Here is a 5,389-nt window from a genome sequence, read left to right on the forward strand (position 1 = left end):
TCAAGTAAGTCATCACTTCACAAATACCTAAGAAAGTACTGAAAGTTGCTGATTTAAATATCAAAATTTTCACCAAAACTTTCTCTAGGTTTTCAGCTATTCTCAAGCTCAACTTACCATGCCCTTCCATGTGTTCTGCTGCCAATATTTTCCCCAGGGAAAGTTGAAAACAAAAAACATTGACTTTAAGTGCAGTAATTTCAATAAATTATAGTTACATCAAACTGTCATAAACTATAACCTCCTAGAATACATTCAGTAAATAACTAGTAGCTATTATTACTCAAGCTCCCTCAAGACAAAACTAAATAATCAGATTATTTTGCTAAGAATTAAACTCCAAAACCTAGTAAGCAGAAAAAAACATAAATTACATATAATTAACACATAGTTTTGAAGCAAGTGTTTATATTAGAATCATTTAAGGGCTCCTGGGACCTTACTTACTATTGATTTTTTAGAAAAACGTTTTCTTTGTAAAAACTATTAAAATGTCTTTTTAAAAAAAATGATTAGTACAGGGTCTACAAGGTACAGGCTCTGCAGGGTCTCACTACACAGATAAGACACATAGTGACTCTCCTGTTTTCAGAATCCAAAGTGCTGGGATTATAGGCATGTGTCACTACACCCAGTCTCAATTACTGTCTCAGTGCACCCCAGGGGCAGAGCCGGAAAGGTATGCCGAGAACTGAACCCCGGCCACTGCACTCTGCCTAAGCAGGTGCTTTAGTCCACTGAGCTATTTGGCTGGCCACTAAAATGTGTTTTTAAAAATTATTTTTTAAAAAAATGAATACCTTGGGCCTGGGAGATGGCTCAGTGGAATAAGCACTTCCCTGGCAAGCACAAGGGCCTGAGTTCAATCCCTGGTTCTGCCAAAAAAAAAAAAAAAATGAATACCTTTCTTTCCATTCTATACTTCATCTAACCTGCCAAACTATGACCAGTTTCTCGGATAGCTGATATGTTCCACTCCCTGCTTCCAAGTGCTGTATGCTTACATGGCTAACATGAATGCTTCGTAAAAACACACATGTGTTTTTATACATAAATGATATTATACAGCATATATTACCCTTTTTACTTAGCATCATGGACATCCTTTTTTTTTTTTGGTGGAACCGGGGATTGAACTCAGACCCTTGTGCTTGCCGGGGAAGCACTTATTCCACTGAGCCATCTCCCCGGCCCCTGGACATCTTTTTTAAGACATCATATTTCTCATCTTTTCAGTGTACTGTATAAATGAACTCTAACACAGTACTCCATTGATAAAATATTATTTCATTTTTTTGTTATTATAAGAAATGCTTCAGGGCCAGTTGACTAAAGCACCTGCTTAGGCAGAGTGCAACAGTGGGGTTCAATCCCCAGCATGCTGTGCCTGCCCTGCCTCCCCCGCCCTACCCCTGGGGCTCACTGAGACTGTGATTGAGACTGGGTGTGGGTGGCTCAGGCCTGTAATCCCACCATTGGGGAGGCTGAAAACAGGAGGATCATTATATGTCTGATCTACATAGTGAGACCTGTAGACCCTGTGCTAAATACAGGGGGGAAAAAAAAGAAAAAAGAAATACTTTAGTAATGATTTTTATTAAAAAATCTAAAGGCCTGGTGTGGTGGTACATGCTTATAATCCCAGCACTTAGGAGGAAAGAGTAATGCCACTAGTTCAAGACCAGTCTGGGCTACAAAAGCAAGACCTTGGCTCAAAAGAAAAAATTTACAAAGGGCTGTGGATGACGTTCAGTGTGAAGAGTATGGGTTCAATCTCCAATACTGCAAAAAAAAAAAAAAAAAAAAAAAAAAAAGGGTAATTACTCAAACATTTTTATTAGGCAAATATCTGGAAGTAGAACCAGACTTAATGTTGAGAAGTATGCTTATAGCTCTAGTTTTAAATAAGGCACCAAAATTTCTCTAAAACCCGCTTAACAGGGCTGCCCAGATAGCTCAGGGTTTAAAGTGTCTGCTTAGGCAGACGCAGGGGTCGAGGTCTGATACCAGGCTTGCGAAGCTGGCCCCCTGAGATGACAAACTGGCCGGAGTGGCCCGCCCCTGTAATCCCAGCACTTGGGAAGTTGAAAACAGGAGAATCACTACAAGTTCGATCTGTGTAGTGAGACCCTGTAGACTCTACAGACCCTGCACCAAATTAAAAAAAAAAAAAAAAAAAAAAGAGTCAGCATCGATATATACCTAGATACAATATGAGTTCACGTTTTCTACTCTACTCAATAACAATCTTTTTTAAAATTTTATATACCTAAAAGAAAAATGATACCTTGTCCCTTAACATATGGCTATTTCTTTTCACATATTTAAGAGATCTTTGTATTTTTTCCTGTGAACTGCCAGTTTACACCCTTTTTTTTTTCTTTTTGCGGAACCAGGGCCTTGTGCACTGAGCTATCTCCCCAGCCCTGACACTCTTTTATGAATGAGTTTTTGAGATTTTTCTGTGTCGTAAGAACCCCTTGTATCGCTTCTCGGCCTTTTGGCTAAGATCAAGCGTAAGAACCCCTTGTATACTCAGCCAATATTAGTACTTTGTCAAACACTTTGCAACTCTTATTTCCCAGTTTTGATATGAAGGAGTTTAATCTCTTGTAGTCAATTTCTGCTTTTATGGCTTCAAGATAATGAACCAAGAAAGGATATTATCACTCCCACACTTAAAAAAAAAAGTTCTCCTAATATATTCTCTCTCCCCCATAGAAATTCAAGATATACAGATATAGATTTACCTTTTTAAAATCTATCTTTTGTATCACATTGGTTTCATTTTTTTTAATTATAGCTTAATAGCTGTAGTACATTATCATGTATAAGACAGAATTTCAAACTAGTTTTTCAAATGTCAAATACCATTTAGAGAATAGCCATAGCTTTACCACAGATTTTTTTTTTTTTTTTTTTTTTTTTTTTTTTTTTTTTGAGACAGTCTCACTATGCAGTCCAGACTGGCCTTGAACTCATGGCAATCCACGTGCCTCATCTCAGCCTCCTGAATGCTGGGATTACAGATATGTCACCACACCTGGGCCCACTGATTTTAAATGGCACCTTAATCATATACAGCATTTAATTTTCTATTCCATCTATTTCTCTCCCTTTAGCTCTTGAAGCAGTTTAATTTCTATAGCCTCATTATATACTTAGTATCAAGAATGGTAATCCCCTACTTTTACTATTTCAGTTTCATTTAGACCTCTCAATTTCAGTTTTTATTTAACACTTATAAATTGCTTAAGTTTATCCTTAGCATATGCATCCAGAGATACACACGATAATCATTAAACTGCAAAACTGGAATAGAAATCCTAAACACTCTAATTAAAACAAGAGGGCCAGGGAGATGGCTCAGTGGAATAAGTGCTTCCCTGGCAAGCTCAAGGGCCTGAGTTCAATCCCCGGTTCGCCAAAAATAAATAAAATAAAATAAAATAAAATAAGTAAAGTAAAGTAAAGTAAAATAAAATAAAATAAAATAATAAAACAAGGAAGATGTCCTGGATATTTGCCATGGTTTGTAAATGATCTTAAAGTATAATGAACCAACACAGCACAACAAATCCTCAGTATTCAATTCAACACTCAAGGACTGGCCAAGTCAAGAGAGATCTAGAAGGTCACACCATGAATTATTTAGCTGGAACAAAATTCTAATATATAATAGAATGCTGACTGAAAATCAGTTTGTATAGCTAAACACTGCTTTCCTATCTCGCTGCATCTCTAACCTTATTAGATCCTCCTAATAACCCAAAGTGGTCAAGGACTATTCTAAAAAGAAAAGTGGCCCTGAAAACAATAGTTATCATCCATGCTGGCAGAGAAAAGTCAGAGGATTTTTTTTTTTTTTTTTTTTTTGGCGGAACTGGGGATTGAACTCAGATCCTTGCGTTTGCTGGTCAAGCGCTTATCCTACTGAGCCATCTCCCCTGCCCCAAAGGATTTTTGTAGTGTGATAATTTTATCCTGAAAGCAGAGACTGAATAACTGACATTTTAATATAGTAGTAGTTCCTATCTATGGGATATATGATATAGATATGTATATATATATATATATATATATACACACACACACACACAGTATATACTGTGTATATATGTATACATGTGTGTGTGTGTGTGTGTGTGTGTATCACTCACGAGGACCTCAGAAAAAGTCTGCGATATCAACTTAAGCAAGAACTCCAGCTAGGAAATTTTGCCACAGCCAAGAGATAATTTTAACAAAATATAAAAAGTTTACAGTAACTTAAAATATGAGGACATGTGTAGGAAAAAACACTGAAGTAGAGGCTTTGATACAGTTTGAATATATCTCCCAAATTTCATATGGTTGGAAACTTAATCCTTGATGCAACAGTGCTAGGGTGTGGAATCCAGTCAGAAGGAGATCAATATCATCATCAGAGAATGGATTTTCTGGAGAGTAGATTGGCTATCAATGAGTTGGATCCTCTCCCTCTCCTGTTCTCATACCCTTCCTCTTCCACCTTTCATCCCTAGATGAAGAAGGATGGAGCCCTCTGCAGATGCTAGTACTATGACCTTGGACTGCTGCCTTCAGAACCATGAACCAAATAAGCTTCTATTCCTCATGAACTGCCTAGCCTATATTCTGTTCAGCAACACAAAACAGATTAAAACCAGCCTCAGTAAATGTTTCATAGAAACACAGTTGAAAGAGATACCGGTTGCAGCAACTTAAGAAAATTTTCAAAAAGACAGCTCTCAGATTTTAAGACTTTCTTTGCATGACTGTAATAAGAAAGGTGCTATCAACTGATCAATTTCCCAGAGCAACTCAAAACTCAAAAAATTTATTATTCAAAAAGAAAAGCTATGCCTAGAAGTGACTTCATTATATTTAAACACAGTGAAAGATGAAAAGGGTTATAAGACCAGAGGAGAAAAAAAAAAAAAAAAAAACCCAAAGGTGTTCAGCAGACACAGCAAGGGTGTCTTAAGCAACAAATCTGGATATACTGACCTACGTGACGGCAAGTGCGGCAGCTTTCATCAGTAGGCTGGCTTTGTACTGCCATTCTAACTCCCAAAACACAAAACAGCAGAATCTACTTGTACATAAGTTTGCAGTACCCAACAGTAAAGGCAAAGCACAAGTCATTTCACCAGCCTCACAGCTGATTTTTATTACACTAATATTAGCAAAAATCTAAAGGACACAATTCACCAATATGAAGACAATGTTCTCCACATGCAAAATCAATGTTTTTCAATATACTGTATTATACAACCTTTCTAACAAAAATACAAATTATCAGTTAAGATTTAATGGGGGGGGGGGCGCCTGGCTCTAGCTCAGTTCTTTTAAGTGGCTGCTTCCACAAAGCTGTCAGCCTCAGGTTGCT

General features: G+C 37.2%; 1 protein-coding gene across 6 annotated transcripts in view; it reads right to left on the reverse strand.

The window, feature by feature from the left end:
* Nucleotides 1–5,389, reverse strand: part of Trappc8 (trafficking protein particle complex 8) — a 93,419-nt gene that overhangs the window by 46,809 nt on the left and 41,221 nt on the right. The gene's annotated exons all lie outside the window — the stretch shown is intronic.

Source organism: Octodon degus, unplaced genomic scaffold, assembly GCF_000260255.1.
Source record: "Octodon degus isolate 3935 unplaced genomic scaffold, OctDeg1.0 scaffold00003, whole genome shotgun sequence".
Taxonomy (NCBI): Eukaryota; Metazoa; Chordata; class Mammalia; order Rodentia; family Octodontidae; genus Octodon; species Octodon degus.